Source organism: Pelodiscus sinensis, chromosome 13, assembly GCF_049634645.1.
Source record: "Pelodiscus sinensis isolate JC-2024 chromosome 13, ASM4963464v1, whole genome shotgun sequence".
Lineage (NCBI taxonomy): Eukaryota > Metazoa > Chordata > Testudines > Trionychidae > Pelodiscus > Pelodiscus sinensis.
Window position 1 is genome coordinate 36,647,664 of NC_134723.1, and position 19,338 is coordinate 36,667,001.

The 19,338-nt window shown below is 44.1% G+C and overlaps 1 protein-coding gene across 5 annotated transcripts in view; it reads right to left on the minus strand.

Moving 5' to 3' along the window:
• FGF13 (fibroblast growth factor 13) overlaps positions 1-19,338 on the minus strand; it is a 408,650-nt gene that overhangs the window by 370,794 nt on the left and 18,518 nt on the right. The gene's annotated exons all lie outside the window — the stretch shown is intronic.

Sequence of the window (19,338 nt, forward strand, 5' to 3'; positions counted from 1 at the left end):
TCTTTCAACCTTCTGAAATAAAAAGTGGTCTCCAATGCAGTCCAAGAACTTATTGGATAGTCTGTGCCCCACTGTGTTATTTTCCCAACATATATCTGGATAGTTGAAGTCCCCCATCACCACCAAATCTTGGGCTCTGAATGATATTGTTAGTTGTTTAAAAAAAGCCTCATCCACTTCTTCCACCTAGGTAGATGGCCTGTAGTAGACTCCTAGCATGGCATCACCCTTGTTTTTAATCCCTTTTAGCCTAACCCAGAGACTCTCAACACTTCCGTCTCCTATGTCCATCTCCACCTCACTCCAAGTGTGTTCATTTTTAATATATAAGGCAACACCTCCTCCCTTTTCCCCCTGTCTATCCTTCCTGAGCAAGCTGTACCCTTCCATACAAACATTCCAATCATGTGTATTATCCCACCAAGTTTCTGTGATGCCAACAACGTCATAATTGTACTTATTTATTAGCACTTCCAGTTCTTCCTGCTTATCACCCATACTTCTCGCATTTGTATATAGGCATCCAAGATACTGATTTGACCTTGCCTCCCAGTTTTGCCCTGATCCTCCTTTCTCTCTGCCATTGTAGCCCACACTCCCTCCCGTTTCCGACCCATCTCCCAGGTCTCCATGTTCTCCGCTTACCCGTGGGCTTTGCTCACCTGTCCCCGTCGAACCTAGTTTAAAGCTCTCCTCACTAGGTTAGCCAGTCTGTGTCCAAATAGGGTCTTCCCCCTCCTCGAAAGGTGAACACTGGCGCGCAGCCCGGGACCTTCCCCCCCCCCCCCAGGGAGCACTGGCCCGCCCCTGGGGCGCATGGCGCATGCGCGGGCCCACTCCCAGGGTGCACAGTACATGCGCTGCCTGGCCACTGGTGCGCAGCCCGGGGCCCGCCCCCCCAGGATCACAGGCCCGACCCCGGGGTGCACAATGCATGCGTTGCCCAGCCAGGCCTGGCCACCACTGATGGCACGCAGTGTCTGGCCGTGCAGGGCACCACGGCCGTGGAGGGAAGGGAGCTGCTGACTGGCACCGTGGAAATGGGAGAGGTCCATCACTGCGAGATATGGGCACACGGCACCCGATGGCAGCTATAAGGGATGCTGCTCGTCCCTTACAGCTGCCATCAGGTGCCCCTCATCGGTTGGTGCCCTGGGCAGCTGCCTGTCTCGCCCACCCCTTAGTCCGGCCCTGAGTGTTCTATGCTGTTATTTAGCTCTAATTTACCCCTAAATGTCTTCTAAGAGCCCAGTAAGCAGTGGAAGAGACAGTAATGCTTCCATGGTCCAGCAAACTCTCTGGTTCAGCATCGATCAGGTCCTGAGGGTGCCAGATTAGAGAGGTTCAACCTGTACTAAATCCACAGTATGATTTTTTTATGGTGAGTAGTGATAGTACCAAACATATTTTCATTTTTGATGCATCTCTGACACAGATTCAGAGACTCATCTTGACGTCTTCAATCTAGAGTTCTGTCAAAACAGCTTTCAAAAGAAGAGCTTGCTTCACTTCAAAATATGCTATGCAATATGGATGTAGTCATTCATAGACATACATGGAAATATATCAGTGTAAACGATCAACCTTATTTTTTATTTTAGCATAAATGACCAGCTGCACAAGTGATTATATTCCCTGTTGTTTTCAGAAAAAACTTATGACAGCAAAGCAACCATCCACTGTAAGGTACTAACTTACATTTTTAGGGACGTGTGTGGATAATCATATTACACAGTCTGGAAGGGGTCACAGCGGAGTGACAGGCTGCCAGGTCAGGCTGCCAGAACCAGGCACACACTCCAGAACTGCTGGTATCTCTCTCTATATAAAAAGAAATTTCCAGCGGGACAACAGAGTGTCACCATGACATCACTCTGTGCCCCACCTGCCTCCTTCCTCCCACCCCTTTCCCCAGTGCTCAGGAACCAGGGCTGCTGAGCCGCAGCCTTGGCCTGCCCCAGCAGCCAGGGGGAGAGCACGGGGCCTGACAAGGCCTTGGCCTGGTCCCCCTCCCCTCCCTGGCAGCCGAGGACAGAGCGTGGGGTCTGGCGAGGCCTCGGTCCAGCCCCACTTCCTCTCAGCAGCTAGGAGGAGAAAACCGGGGCTGGAGAGGCCTTAGCCCATAACCCACCTCACTGTCACCCCCATCCCCCACCTTCCCCAATGGCTGGGAGAAAAGAGCTGGGGTTGGCATGGCCTTGGACTTTCTCAGCAGCTGGGGAGAGGGGGTGAGGCAGAGCCAGGGCTGGCCCGGCCTCGGCCCTGCCCAGTGGTTGGGGGAAGGGAGTAGACCAGGGCTGCCATGCCTCAGCCTAGCCCTCCCTGGCAACTGGGGGGCAAACTGGGGCTGCCTACCCCCAGAGAGAGGGGAGTTGGCGAGTGTAGCGAGCAGGGGGTGCAGCCCCCTAGTATTCTATAATTAGATTGACCTAAATCAGCAACAAATGTGTGACCCTGGATATTAGCTCACCAGGAAGCCAACATCTGTCTTTTTATACACACTGAGGATGTTAAACTGTGATTATCTGGCTAATGGTGCAGCTGATAAGGGCTACTCTGCAGAGTCACAGCAGGGTAGCTCCTGGAGCTGGCTTAAGCCAGGACTGAGCAGTCCCAGCTCAAGCAGGCTCCAGGAGCCACCTGTGTTGTGGCTCTGCATTTTTAATGCAGTAAGAGTCTTCAGGCTTAAAATGTAGAGGTGCAGTGTCCTGGACCAGTGCAAGCTGGGACTACCCAGTCCCAGCTCATGCTGAGTGCAGCAGCCCCTGCTTGCAGTGGTCAACACTGGTCTGATAGAGGCAGCGGGGGACTGGGGGTAGGTGGCACCACAGAGACGGTGCTGAAGAGAACCAGCTTTTACGCTGGCTCCCCCCAACACCAGCTCATGTCCCCCCACCTCCACTGTCTCTCATACAGAGCCAGCAAGAGGGGGAGCAAAGAGTCAATACTCCACTCAACTACCCAATAAGCTTATGCTTATTGCTCGACTACCTGATAAGCTTATACTGATCGGGTAGTCGACTAGTCATCTACTCACTAACATCCGTAATACACACCAGCCTATATTAGCATCCAGACCAACAAAACAACTGTGATAATACGTTATTAAAACCAAAAATCACCACACAGCACATTCTTCCAATTCCAGAGGATCAATCACTCTCCACAGGTCACAAGATACTGAAGTCAAGATAGAGGTGAGACTTATAATACTATATCAGATGACCTGCTCATAAGCCAGGGCTACTCAACACGCGGCCCACAAGCCACAGGCTGCCCACAGCCCATTTGTTTGCAGCCCACGGTGTGGTTTGGGTTTATACAGGCCTCAACACGTGGCCCCTGGGTGGGATACTTTGAACATGGCTTTCACCAGGAACATGCTCCACAATGACGATTCAATATAATGGTCTTCGGTTGATATGTGTTTTAGTAATCTAATTCCTATACTGTCATTGATCATTAAAAGTGCCGTCATATGGGTGGAAATTGGGTAAATATTGCGTTTTATTAATATCAGCAGAATATCAGACTTAAATGGTGCCTGTGTGTTGTGTACTCTTGCCTTAATCTTTGTATTCATGCTCGTCAGTGTGAAAGAAACTATTTGCATATACATTTGCATGTATATGCAACCACACTTAAGTTGAGGCCTTCGGCATGTGCTGTGAGTATCATGGAGGCCCCCGGGGCTTCCAAACTTGAGTAGCCATGTCATAAGCAAACTAGGGAAATACAAACTAGATGGAACTACAGGTTGGGCCTCCCTGATGCAGCACTCTTGGAACCTGACCAGTCCTGAACGAGGGATTTTGCAGACCAGGGGAGATCCCCTGCCACCAGCCTCCTAGACTGCTTCTCCTCCCTGCTGCCAGCCCCAGGGCATCACTGTGGTTCCCAGGCAAGCTAGAGGGGCATTTTGAGTGGGGTCCCTCAGGGAGCTATTCTACATCTTCATTAATGATTTCGATAAGGGCAGAGACAGCATGCATATAACGCTTATGGATGATACCAAGTTGGGAGGGTTCCAAGTGTTGTGGAGGATAAGATTAAAATTCAAAATCATCACTATGAACTGGAGAAATGGTCTGAAGTTAAATAGGATGAAATTCAATAATGACCAATGCAAACTTGGGAAGGAACAATCACGCCATACAAAATGGGAAAGGACTGTCTAGGAAGGAGTAGTGCAAAAAGCAATCTGGTGGTCATAGCAGATCACAAGCTAAATATGAATCAACCATGTAATAAGGTTGCAAAAAAAGGCCTCTTTTGTGTGGAAGGTGACCTACGAGGCATCTATGGGCTAAGAAGCAAAAGTGTCTGTTTAGAGTTCTTTTGTTACTCCTGAAGAGCTAACCTGTGGGCTTTTCGCGGACTCTCACCAGGTTTGAGTTACAACCACATAATAATATTCCGTAACTCCATACACACTATTTGCACAATGAAACCAACGCATACTTTATGCAAGATTTCTCATAATTTTGTAAAACAGGTGATCATATTAGTGGAGGCAGTCACCTTCCCTTCTATAACAGCATCACAAACCTAGTGGGTCTTTTCCATGTCTGTACTTCATGTCTATATGCCTTGCAGGAGGTATAAGGGATCTGTCAAAAAAGACTTTCTTTCTCGACAGATCCCACTCTAAACTGCTGATTTTTGCCAACAAAGTGGTGATTCGGCAAAACGCGGTAGCCATTTTTATGCAAATTAGGCACGGGATATTTAAATCCCTGCCTCATTTGCAATATTGACCTACCTAATCTGCATCCCTCTACCGACAGAGGGATGCAGTCTAGACTTACCCTATGTGTAGAAGGAGTGAATATATTTTCAGAATTAATCACTTCCTTCCTGCCAGGTCCTCAGCTGATGCAAGTCAATGAATCTCAAAGGCAGTCAATGGAATAACAACAATACAGACCAGAGGAGCTGATCTGTCACTTCGTAGGCAATGCAAATCTTTAGTGCTAAAAGAGATGCACTATTCCGGAGCTTCAGTTGATTTACTGTTTTCATGGTTGTATCAGAAACAATCCCCTGGTGCAAATAAACAAACGTTTTTATGGTACAGGAAGGGGAGAGTACTCCAGTTGGGGGAGGCATATGACCTCCCCGCATGCACCTGCCACATGACTCTGCCTGGGGACCCTTACACTCTTCCCTTCCCCCACCCACTCCATCCCTCATTACCTGGGAGAAGGAAGCTGGCATGATACGGCAGCCAGAGAAGCTGCTGGCAGTTCTGCTCCTTTCTCTGCTGCCCTTCCCATCAGGGAAAGGAGCAGAACTCCAAACCTTGCCACAGAGTGGTCCTCTCCACAGAGATGGAGGTGGGGCTCCTTTCTTCACCGGGAGAGGCAGCGGGGAAAGGAGCAGAAAGCTGGCAGTTCCCAGCCCTCGACCCAGACCTCAGGCTGGTACACAGAGATGTGGAAGCTCAGTGGAGGGCCTGAGGACAGCTGCAGGGAGCCCTTCCAGTATCCCATATCAGCTAATAATAACCTGCTGATATGGCGTACCAGGCCATACACATGCACCACTGGAAATAACTATCTGTAAGTACCTTGGATTCAATGTGTGAAAAAAACAGGACTTTTCTAGCCACATCAGCATTGTTGGTGAAATATATTTCCATGTTGGGCCACCACCAACCTTCTGCACCACTTTTAGGTCTTAAGTAGAAGGCGAGCAAGTGTAAGTTTTATGTTGGCCCGCAGCAAAGGGGTGAATTTCAGCAACAACAGCAGAACTTGCAAATGGCTTACACAAAAAAACCTAAAGATCGGGTCTTTGTAAAAGATATTCTGCCGTATCTTAACCACGTTGGATGGATGTTTAAACGTTATAATTATTTCAGATCACAACACTGCAACAAATCATCTAAAATGTTTGAGAACATGTGTACATTCATTTATGAGAGAGTGATTATCTGTTTATTCTACACCCTAATTAACAGCTAGAAAGTGGATAATTTCCTTCACATCTGTATCACTAATGTAGCCAATTTCTAAAGCACGGATACATGTAAACTGAAAAGCAAGACTCATTACCTTTGCAGTGAGGACCACCAGTTGATTTCCACTGGGATCTGGCCTTATTAACCTTAGTTTTAAACTACAAAGTCACAGATATATTCATCAATTGCTCGATGAAGATTCGTTTGCCAACCTCATCTCACAAAAGCAGTAATTAACATGCTGACACTACAGTCTGCTGATTGAAGTTGTTATAATACAGTAGAGAGGACAAACAGTAAAGCTCCTTTCGCATCTGTAACAACATCTAAGTTAAAAGTTCTAATTAACTAGGATAATTGTAAAGGTGAAGTTAGTGAGCTGTACCAGTCCTGAAAAACATTGGTCTAAATCCTGCCAATGGGTACATAAACCACTTCATACAAATACACAAGTTCAGTAAGGTTGCTCATATGCCAAAAATTATGTCGGTGTATAAATCAATTCAGAAATGTAACATTTAAGTGGATACAGAATGCAGCAGCTTACCTATAAAATAGTCCATGGGTTTCTGAATTGAATGTAAAGAATCTCTGAAGCCTTAATGAGTTGAGAAGTTCCTACACGAGATACTACCTCTGTCCTTGGACCACATTGACACTGCTGAGGTAAGCACAGTAGCTCAAAGTGGACACATCCTCTCTCCTTCTCACTTTGCTTAAGAGCCTCTTTTTACTTTTGTACAAAATCTAAGGATAAAAACATATTTGGAGGGGCAAGGGTGAGGGAATATCTTGTATTGGACCAGCTTCTGCTGATGACAGAGACAAGCAGTTGAGATACACAGCGCTCCTCCTCAGGTCTGGAAAAGGTACCCAAGTGTCACAACGAAATCCAGGGTGGAATGGGCTGTTTTGCATTGGCAGTTAGCATGTATTCTAAGTGACTATTTCATGGTGGAGTGGCCCATTGCCAGCTCTGCAGTCAGAGGTCAAAAACGTTGTAAGAAGCCGTAAATTCAGCATCTCTGTTGAGTCCATGATTTTTAGTGTGCAGCAGCGTTATGAATTTAAGCTTCGAGGATCATCTTTCGAAAGTGCCGTGCAGGATTCCTTTGAGTATGAGGACAGAGAGAGAGGGGAAAAAGTGCTCATCTGCGGGTGACAGGGTATTTTTTGTCTTATCACTGTCCTCTATGAGTTCATTCAAAAGCCTAATGACTGCCAGGTTGTACTGGATGAGGTACAGGGCATGTTGCATTGCAACAGGCACGTGTAGGATCCTGGGATCTTCAAAGGTGTGTTGGTGGGGAGAGGGATGATCATTGTAGCTTTTACACCTGTTAGACCCACCACCCATGTCTGTCGGCATAAGAAGCAGAGGCATGGCCCTGCCCACACACCGCCTCCAGTTTCAGCAGGGCTCTTAGCCATGCTCCTGGGCCTGGGAGGCTGCCATTATCAAAGTCACTGATGAAAATATTAACCAGAACCAGACTGCAGAATCATTATGCCCTTCTAGCATGATTGTGAACCATTGATTACTACTCTCCAGGAAACGGTTATCCAACTATTATTCACCCACTTTATAGTAGCTCCATCTAGGTTGTATATTTCCCTAGTTTGTCAATGAGAATATCATGTGACACTGTTTCAAAAGCCCTGCTAAAATTCTAAATTAAGCACATCTACCAATTCCCCCACTCCACAAGGCTTGTTATCTTGTCAAAGGAAGCTATCAAGTTGGTTTGACACAATTTGTTCTTGATAAACCCATGCTAATTATTACTTATTGCCTTATTCTTTTTAATTAAGAAATCTATTTGCGAACATTTATTTGCTCCACTATCTTTTCTGGTATAGAGGTCAAGCTGCATCTCAGTGTTAGCCTCACGTGTCTACTCCTTCAAGAGCTCTCCACTCATCCTCGGGTCTTTGGCCTCATGCCTTCGACCTATGCTGGGATAGAATTCTACAATTCTCCCACACTTCAGTTGAGCCATGGGTACCTCTTATACCACCTATGCTTGCCCAGTAGGTTTGGCTGGACTCGGCCCCTGAAGTTCCACCCTTTGCCAGTCAGTGACGAATGGTTTGTTGTGATAAATAATAATTTGTTTTCAGACCACTGTTTGTTTATTTTGTAGACGGAACTAAGAATTTAAAGCAACTTAGGCAGACCCAATTTCTTCAGACACTTTATTAGGTGTTTGTCAGGCTACATCTGCACTAGCACATTTGTTGGTATAACTTACGTTGTTCAGAGGTCTGAAACCGCCCCCCCCCCAACACACACACCTGAGTGATATAAGATAGCTGGTGTGGACAGCTGCTTGTTGAAGGTGTTGATGGTAGAGCTCTCTCCTGTCAGAGTGCCTACATGGGAAACCCTTTTAAAACCATAATAGTCCTCTTAATCTTCTGGTTTCTAAGCCTTCCCTGTCTTGGCTTTGTCTCTTAACTACCCTAGTGTTTGCGGAGAAAGGGCTCATCTTGAGCCATTCTTTCTGCACAATTTTTTTCCTTACTAACCTCCTATTAACCTAAACCAATGGACCCATGCCATAAGCATCCCAATAACTAGGCAACATACAGTATTCATCAGCTACACAGCACCTTCAATTCTATCATCTATTATAAGGGCGGCCAACCCATTTAACAAAAAGAGCTGAAACAGCAGCGGAAAAAATGAGAAGAGCTGCACTAGAATTGTCGGCCAAAAAAAAAAAAAAAAAAGGAAAGCCCCCCAGAATTGTCAAGTAAAAAAACCGAACCAAAACAAAACAAAAAGGAGGTTGCCCCTTTAAGGAGCAAGCAAGCTTAGGTTTTTTGGCCATATCAGGCTCCCATCGATGGACGCCATCTTGGGCTCCATTTTGAATCACTGACCCGATGAGCACAGGGGAGCCAGGGGCAGGGGGGAGAAACTGGGGAGGTGCACAGGAGCAACTTCGCGAGCCGCACTTTTGGGGCGGGGGGAAGAGCCTCATGTGGCTCGCGAGCCACGGGTTGGCCACGGCTGACCTATTACACTACAGGGTTGTGAATTGAGACCCAGTTTATTAATAATAAAAAAGAACATGGACAAGTGAAATGCACTAGCTCACTGAAAGCAAGGACAAGAACAAACTTTAAAAGGACAACCACAGACTTTCTAAAGAGGATATCATGATTATGCGATACAGTTGGAAATGAAAATGACTGGCTATGTAAAGCATGTTTGATTTATCTTTCCCTATGATGAAAAGCACACTTTCATTTCTTGCTTTAGTTTCTCAACAGCTTAAGCTTTTCCAAACATTTTCAGGGACAGAAATACTATTTTCAGTGATGCTTTGAGTGTGCTTTCGATAGAGGACAACAAAGAAAGTCAATGACGAGTGAAAACCATGTAAAGCCGAGCCTGACTACTGATCCAACTGTCAGGGTTAGATGCATATTTTTCCTCCCAAGTTTCGTTTCTGTTTTTTGACTGCCCGTCTGCTTGATGCTCTGCCTATGGCTGTACATTGCAGATTTCAGGATAAAACTGGTAACAAACATTTTTCACTAAGCTATTATTCCATAGATTTATTGACTAAGGGCAATTACTTTGAGATGAAATCGGAGACAGCAATTTTGTCTTTCACATATTTGTTAAAATGTAACTGCTCTGTTTAGGAAATCTTGTTCTTCAGAAATAAAACATTCCTAGAGATGCATGTTATGCTGTCAGAACATACCCCAGAAGAAGCACAAGTTCCAGCGGTACGTCTCCACTCTCAAGTTTTCCTAGGCATTTCAACAAACATGGGTGAGAACACAGACACAACAAATATCTGAAACACAACTCCTTATTTTAGGTTTGTTTCAGAATAATGGCATAAGGACTTCAGAAATAGCAGGAATGAGGAGTCAAAGTAGGACTGATGTAGGTCAGACTCCTTAGACTCCCTCACAGATAAGCACAGAAGTCTTTGGAATTAAATATGCATAGATTTCAAAGCCAAATAGGACCACTGTGAACATCAAGTCACTTCCTGTACAATGTGTGCTCGAGATACCAACGGTTATCAGGTCTTTCACTTGTTAAAATTTCACAAGACCCCTACTACAAACAGCACAAATGTCAAACTACACTCCAAACCATTGTGACTTTAAAAAACCCCAAAGGAATGGAGCTAAATATAAAAGAAACTCCTTTCCTAATCAGTGACTTCATCAAAATAAAAACAAAATATGAGGAAGTATTTGTTCTCTGGTTGGCACATGGGGACGTTAACATGCTATTCCTTCAATGAGAGGAGATGGATCAGCTTTTTGCAGCCCTTATTCACACTAAATAGAATTTACTCTGATAGTCCAGTTACTTCATCATGGCTACTCATACAAAAAAGTATTACAAGGTGTGTCAGGTTTGCAGAATCTAATTGTACGGGTTTGGCTCTCATTTTAACGAGAAAGTAGCATGTTAAAGTCTCTATGCATCAAGCAGAGGCTAAACCTCTGAATGTCTGAAATATTCATACTCTCAAGCCAATCAGAGGAATGTTTTTCCCCACATTTATGTGTATCACTCTCAGATGGGACTTACAGCCTTCGAAGGGCCTGAGTGGTTTTGGAAAGAATTGGAATGCACTCTGCTACTTCTGCTCAATTAGAAACTCTTTTCTCCAAACCAAAGTATATGACACAGCACGTCATGCAATGCATGATGAGTTATGCCCCGTGCTATTTTAGGCCCCAGAAGCAGTACTCAGAAAGGTCTTCCAAAAGTGCAAAAATTACATTTTGATCATGATCGAAAGGCTGGGTAACAAGGGATCACCGTAGATTAGCTATACTGATCTATTCCATATCCAGTTCTTCATCTTTATGAAGATGAAAAAAAAAATCACAATGGCAATCTGACTTTACAAGTGTTTAATTTACAGGGACTGCTGTTGTTCCCTATCAGAGGACACCACATGAGATAAGAACTAACTCTTTGAAAAATGTCAAATTTCTGATAGCAATCACCATTTCATTACAGAAGGGGAAAAAAAGTCCTTTTTGCCTAAAAGGACTGTGGCAATTAAGCATCTGTATGGAAAATATTTATAAAGATTTTCAGCCACATGAAATTAGAAAATAAATTCATGGAATTATAATTATTAAAACAGTTATTTACTGTTGTATGTGCTAACTTCTAAGTGGCTTATTAATAGGGTCTGCAACTTCAAAACTGTAAAGATTACAAGTTTGCTAAGCCTACTATAGCTAAGTATGTTAAGGCTATTAGGCATGCTTAAAAACAAGACAAAATAGTTTAAACCCATGACTTAGAAATGTAAAGACAATAAAGGGGTATAAATGTAACATTGGCTCCTGACAAATCAGCTAACTAATTGTTTATACACTGAAATGATAAATAAAGACCAGAGATAGGGAGAAAAAAGATCATACGTATTTTGTCCTTGGATAACGCCTACCTGTCAAAAGGTCTGATTTTGGAAACACTAATTTCTATGGTGAGGTTTATGCTTCTTTAAACGTAGATCACGGAGGAGACAGAAAAATGCATGACGGGTCTCTTTCATATATCAGGGTCTAAGCTCTTATGTAACTTATTTATTGACCTACTATATTTTTAAATGCACTGTCTGTTAGAAACAAGCTCTTTCGGACAATGGTGTTTGTGTGCTAACAGACACATCCACAGGCTTTGAGCCAGGGGTCTCAAACTCATGGCCCGTGGGCCATTTGCAGCCCAAGCATTTCCACAATCCAGCCAGCATACAGCCACCTGTCTCTCCTCATAGGTCATGTGCTCCAGTCCCCTTATCATTTTGGTCGCCCTCCGCTGGACCCTCTCCAGTGCATCCACATCCTTTCTATAGCGGAGGGCCCAGAACTGGACGCAATACTCCAGATGTGGCCTTATCAGACCCACTCCATTTTAGAGGCAGCTGCATTTTGGAGGAGCCAGATGAATTGATTCCTACTTTTTTTATATATATATATATATATACACACACACACACACACAGGTGTTCGGAGACACCTTGGAATCTGTCCACTTCTGGAGGTGGCATATAAAACATGAGAAGAATTATATTCCTTTTGAAAGTGGAGCACCTACTGTAAAACACCACTATATGTTTTCGCATATATGCCCTTTCAAGGTAAATAGATGCATACAATAAAAACTTGATCACATTTCAAGACAGATGGATGCAAGAAAAATTTGAGAGGCTCAGAGGATATAAGATCCTCACTCAAGTCAACTTATTTACCATTTTTCAAGAAATAAAGTCGTGTCTTAAAAAACAATCAAACCAGATTTCAGGAGAACTTGATAGAGCACAACATTTGCCTCTGCCGGAGAAAAAAATACAAAGCATCAGCAACCTGCTTTATGAGAAAGATGGCAGAATAGTTCACATACAATTGCCCAAGTTAGGATTATACATTCGCCTCCACTCCGTGTCACGGTGGGAAGGAAAGTAGGAGTTGAAAAAGATGAAGAGATGCCCTAAAACCCCAAAGCATCTTCCTTCCCAGGACCTCATGCAAGCCCCCTTTTCACTCCCTTTACTCCTTTTCTGTGCTTAGGGCACACTTGCCTCCCAAACATGGCCAGAAATAGTCTGTGGATATTAGTATTGGTAAGAGCAATGTTAAATTCTGTTCTAGGGGTGCCAAAGGCAGAGCTGGAATAACCAATGGCAGGGCAGGGCAGGGCAGGGCAGTGCTGGTCCTGAAGGTTAAACTGCAGGGAGTGTAAAAAATATGCCAAGCCTTGCCCCAGCAACCTCAGTGTGACGCTTACCCTCCTCACAGAGCCACAGTCCCCAGAAGAAGCCTGACAGAACTGAAAGGTGCAAATCCCCAAACCCCGAGGAGAGCACATAGCAGGGATTCCACAGAGCCAAGTCCAGATTCCAGTCCAGGGAGGTAGCATACGGATTGGCCTCAGACTGCTACATTTTTAAAGGCGACGTTGCCACATTTGATGCAAAGCCAGGAGGATGTGGAGATAAATATTAGCTTTAAAAGGGGGTTGAGGAAGCAAACACAAAGCTAACGTGTTAGAAACAATTCTCCGAAAACGTAGCTCTATTTTCAAACTCTTTCCATAGGAAGAACAATCCAATGCAGTTATTTTAAACATGAGTATAAAAAGTCTTTGTGTTATCAGCATTAAAAACAGAAATATTCAGTTATACCTTCAAAAAAAATTAAAATGTGCTTCATGAGCCAGTGGTAGGCATTGAAAACTGAGGTAGGTGACTCACTAACAGATAATCATCCCCAGGGAAGATTGCATGCCAAAAACAGGTAGTTCCAAATAACCAAGAGAAATAGTTCAGAAAGCCAATTAACACACAGTGTGATGGCAGAAATTTGCCTAACAGAAATAAATGGGAGAAAACTTCAGCCCCAGACTATGGCTGAAACTTGCAGTGTGATTAAGGAGTCCAGTTTTGTGTTTACATGAAATATACCAATTAAAAGTTCTACTAACATGCCATTAATAACTTATATTCCAAACCTGCAAATACTTAAGTAATCTTTACAAAGGTGGCTGACAAACACTGACCTCAGAGTTTGCAGGGCAATTTAAAAATAATTTAAAAATGCATCAGATTGGTTAGCCTCCTTCCTCACGAAAATGGGAGAGGGAGAAATCCATGACACTTCTCTTTGCAATTCATTACTTTTGTAAATGAGGAAGGAGCCTGCAAACTTGTGCTACTGATTATTGGATGAAAAAATCATTAATATTACTGCTTTAAGTACCATAAAACAAGCCCACAAATCTTGGGAGAGGGGTGTCAGAAAAACCAAAAATATAAGCCCTATCTATGATAAATTATTCTTCCTGAGCAGGCAAGCAGCACCAGGTCCCCTATAATTTGCAGTTTTCTGGATGATATAAACAGGACTGTTATTCCCACCTCCTCACCCCACAGAAGTTTAATATACTTAGAAACACATTCTCATATTAGAAAGTCAGACTATGCACCATAATCCAGCAATGTTTATTTCTAATTTCTTGTCTGAGGCTAAAAATCCTTGGCCTTCTTGCCAATTACCGAGAGTTCCACGCTATGGAGACTGATCTCCTGGGGTTCAATTTAGCAGGTCTAAAGGATCCACTAAATCGACCACTGATCATGCTCTTGTTAACTGCAATGCTCCACTGGGTCGCGAGGAGAGTTTCTAGTTTCTCCCATCGACTTCCTGTAGTGGGGATGCCACAGAAATACAAACTAAGTTATGTCAACTCCAGCTATGTTATTTGTATAGATGAAGTCGCCTATCTTAGTTCAACTTTATCCCCTAGTGTAGACAAGACCTATGAATAAAAATGAAGGAAAAAGCCTAGGCTGACTACAAATATTGACCAGCGGCCAAAACAGCAGTTCTTTCTTTCCACACAGAGCCGGGAGGGGGAGGGGGTCAAACTGACTAAATCGGGGTGGGAAAAAGAGCCTCCATGGACTGGATTTGGCCCGCCAAGCGGGTTGATCTGGCCCGCGGAGGCCCTGCCCCCCCCCAGGCCAATTAGAGTCTGGGGGCGGGGGAAGCTCACAAAGTTTCCTCCGCCCTGCCAGGAGCATGGAGCACGCACGCTCCTGGCAGTGCAGGAGGAGACTTCACGCTGTCCCCCACCCCCAACCCGATTGGCCCGGGGGCGGGAGGCACACGCAAAGTTTCCTCTGCCCTGCTAGGAGCATGTGGCACTTTTTTAAGTGCTGCGCGCTCCTCACAGGGCAGGGGTAGGGCGGAGGAAACTTCGTGTGCTTCCCCCGCCCTCAGGCCCTTATTGGCCTGTGGGTGGAGGAGCGTGCAAAGCCTCTTCCCGGCGTGCCAGGAGCATGAGTGCTTAGTGGGAAGTGGAGGGGCAAAGGGGTTCCTCCACCCCCAGACCAATCATGGTCTGTGGGTGGAGAAGCCCGGAAGCATCATAGAAGCCTGGGGCCACTTCAAAAAAATTTTCAAACATTTTTCAAAAATTTTTGAAGTGGCCCTCAGCAAAAATTATTGCCCATTCCTGGACTAGATTTACATCTTAGTCAATTTCACTCAGTTTCTACTACAATAGGCAAAACATTGTGGGACCATGATTCTGGTCAGTATGAACATACTAAAAGCAAGAGAGTATTAGGAAGTAGAAAGGCCTAGTCCACATTCCTTGCTTCCTAACACACACACACACACACACACACACCTTGAAGAACCTTGAAGACAAAACAAGGCCACAGAACTATTTAATAAAGTGGATGGGTAGAAAATTAAATAAAAATATGGAGGAAGGGGGGAAAGGAATACAATTCTAAGATATGTTTTAAGCCAAATATTTTCAGTTTAAAAAAAAAAAAAAAACTAAACAAGTTTCTGGAAAAAGATCTGAGGACTCTGCTATCCAACCACAGCAACTAAGCTTAGGATACAGCTAGATCAGGTCAACATAAAAGTTTAATAACCTGACATTTTGTGGGGACTTTTAGAAATGATAAAATGATCAAACTGGAATGAACATATGAAGCATTCACATCTACCAGTCATACCAGTTGGCATTACAGAATGGTATAAGCTAACCTCATCCACATCAATACACAGTAGACAATAAGACGAGCAATATTTGCAAGAGGTGGGTAGATAGAAATGCATTAACATGGACATCAGGAAGTTAACTTTGCCTAAGGCAATGCACTTACTTTACAAGCTGCAGGGTGATAACACCAACATGCTGGTCAGGACCCACCTGCAGCAACACATCCACATAATCATTCAGAAACTCTGGCTAGTACCCACACACGTAGCATTATGTGGTTCTAAACATCCAGAATACATAGCCAGCAACCTGCCACCCAGTGCAGCATACACAGTAGAAGTTCCATAGTGCACCAGCCAAACCAACCTCAATCATTTAAACTGTCCACTACAAAGGGAAGATTTAATCAGTGCCCATCATTCCAATGCACCAATGGCTCCTTGCCAATATATTTACAGAATGCATGAACGCCAATGCTTATAGCATATTGATCTAAGCAGACACCCAGAAAGTCTATTTCTAGAAATAAGAGAATGCCAAAAATAACCAGTTGGCAGTGGATCTAGTAACAACTGTGCATATAAAATTATAGATACATGACAAGCTCTGTCTTTTAGTATAGGATCTTTTACCATGTTACTGCGAGGTCTGAATCCTCTGCCTGTTTTTGGTTGTAAATCTATAGACACTTTAAATACATTAAAAGGGAAAGACTAGAGTAATTAATAGAATGTAAAAGTCAGAGGGTAATTTGGAAGGGGCGGAGGAAAGAAACAGTCTTAAATGTAAGGGAAAAAGTAAAAATTACAACAGAAATTTAACAAAATATGCAAAGATTTTCCCATGAACTCCTAAGATTCTCAGAGGGTTGCTAGTGATATATGCCGCCTGCCAATATTTTGAATTAGATTTTGCTCAATAATGCCCAAATAGCTTCAACTTCCAATGGCAAACAGTAGTCAGCAATAACCATTTAATAACTGTATGAAAGTGACTTGGTGGTCTCAGTGTAGGTGCTGCATGAGAAATTCACCAGCTCTACCGGCACCCTTGGGTACTCTCGGCATACGGATCTACAGTCAACTTCCTTCACCCCTAAGCTCACTGGTGGGTGCCAAGAAGAGGGAACAGGGCAAGAGCAGGCTTAGGCGCTGTGGGGCTTATTCCACCCAGAACACAGGTGGAGATTCCCCCCTCCCATCTTCCTCACCACCCAGGCACAAGAGAAGAATTCTCGGCCTTGCCCAGCTGCGACTGTTTAAACCATCTCTCTCTCATGCTTCTCCTTTCCTGCAGCTGAAGTCCTCGTCGCACACAGCAGCCCCATTCTGTGGTTGCTTCCCTGCCCTCCACAACCCACAATGGAAGTGGCATTTGAACGGCATTTCCAAGGCAGCGTAGGTCTGACCAACGACCCATTTTTTTAAATCAGAAAGGAATTTCTCCATCATGGGGTGACCAGTGTTTTTTTTAAACCTTCCTCATAGCATCCTGGAGACCTGGCTTAAGGTTGATAAAGAAGAGGGATAGGATTTAGATGTTGAGTTTATAAATGAGTGAGTCACTTCACCACAACTTGTGGCCAGCAGGGATGCAGGCATTTAACCAGTTAACCGATAAGCCAATGCTAATCGGTTCCAGCTAACGGTTAAAGTCCCGGGAGCCCATGCTATCAGCAGCGTTAACCATGTAACTGATTGAATTGTAATTGGTTACATGGTTAATATTTTTAACATCCCCAGTGGCCAGTTCAGGTGAGAGACAGAAAGGGCCCAGCCCTCAGAAGTAAATGAGACCAAGATGCACTTGGAGAAAGAAGGGAAACCTTAAATCTTTACAAATTGAGCTATGTGTGTACCCTCATTCCCCTTTGTGGGGAAAAGACAAAACGATCCAAAGTTGGGCTGACCCCTAACTTCACTCTAACGCCTGAGTATTAGCTATTTGGCATAGAAACCATTAACACATAGGGTATGTCTACACTACCCTCCTAGTTCGAACTAGGAGGGTAATGTAGGCATACCGCACTTGCAAATGAAGCCCGGGATTTGAATTCCACGAAGTGTACCGGTAGTTCGGAATAGGAACCCTACTCCGAACTACCTAGTTCGAGCCCCGTGTAGCCGCGCTGCACGGGGTTCGAACCAGCGGGGTTTTAAAAATGGCGGCTCCCCGCTTATGCAAATGAAGCCCGGGAAATTCAAATCCCGGGCTTCATTTGCAAGTGCGGTATGCCTACATTACCCCGCTAGTTCGAACTAGTGGGGTAGTGTAGACATACCCATAGATACATCCCTGGTATTTTGGCATGTGCTCCTCTCCCCACCATTCAAAGTAAAAAGTTAAAGTTGTAGTCTTCTGCTTTAAAATCCATCCCTGTGTCGGTCTCATTTCCCTGAGTGCCCTGATCAATTAGCTGAGATCAAACTCTTTGTATAGATACGAAGAATTGAAACTGATTTCCTCAAAGGGGTGACTAAAAATTAATTATAGCTTAAAACAAAGGAGCATTGCAATTCAGCTCAGAAGAGACTGTAAAAGAATCACAGTCTTTTACTCTCTGAACCATGGTGCAGCACTGTGAAGAAGGCTCAGGAAATGGAAACAAGCGCTCTATCCTGATTTCCACACAAGGGAGATACCGGAGCGCTGGTCATTAAGTGATCTCCGCACCTGTTTCCAAGTGGGTGTATTTACTATGCAGAACTAGCCAGTCTGCCTGAGTGCAATGACACAACGGCACTCAAAATGAAGGCAGACCTGATTTTGTTTCATAGTTCAACTCATGACCGGACCTTGATTTTATATAATAATTCCTCCAAGATGCCAGCCAGCTACCTCATAAAGATAGATATTTAATTTTTTTGTCAATAAAAGTCAACTATTAAAGACTATCCATTTAAAATAACAAATTATACTTGAATGTAAAAATGGCACTGTGCCAGTGATGGGCAACCTTGCCTAGTGAGTGGGGCACATGAGTGGGCTGCAAGAAGGTCATAACCAAAACGGTCTCCTAGGTTAGGGTAGTTTTGCCAACAGTGCTTGCGTACCTAGAATTTCCGGAGTGTGCCAACTGAACTGTAGCAGCGCTTTGATTGAATGCTGAGGAAGCAAACAGCTCTTACACTCAATGTGTGCAGTCACCACACACCTCACTTCACGTGCCCTTGCTTTCCGTGCATATCACTTTAGTAATATCGGTAGGAAAAAAACGACACAGATGGAAACCAGCAGAATCTGGCAACCCAAGGAAGAAGCAACCATAGATAACATGTCTCACAGGCCACATATAGAACCTGATAAGATGCAGGTTGCCCATCGCTGCCCTATGCTCATCGAGATATTGAAAATCAAAAATACTTTACAATATATTACCTAGAAGTTATTTTTTTCATAAACATTCTACATCTTCTAAAGAAGTGTACCTATACAACTTATACATTCAACGGAATACCCAAAGCCAACAGCTAGCGGAAAAAATTCATTTTTGCAGAACTATGACAACACAGACTTAAATGGCAAAAATCAGGCAGACACCTGAACCAATAGGTCTGATAATATTTATGAGTCCAAGAAGTCAAGAAAGAAAGAGGCAAGGATGAGTAGGAATTATGTCCCTAGCCTCTGTTTGTCAGAGGCTAGAAATGGATGATAAGGAGGGATCACTTGATGACTAACTGTCCCGTTCACTCCCTCTGGGGCATCTGGCATTGGCCACTGTTGGAAGGCAAAATACTGGGCTAGATGGACCTTTGGGCTGATCCAGTATGGCCATTCTCATGAGGGAGTAAAGAAGAGAATGGTGGTGATTGGGGAAGATATTCTAATTCCCCTGCTACACTGTGAACTATAG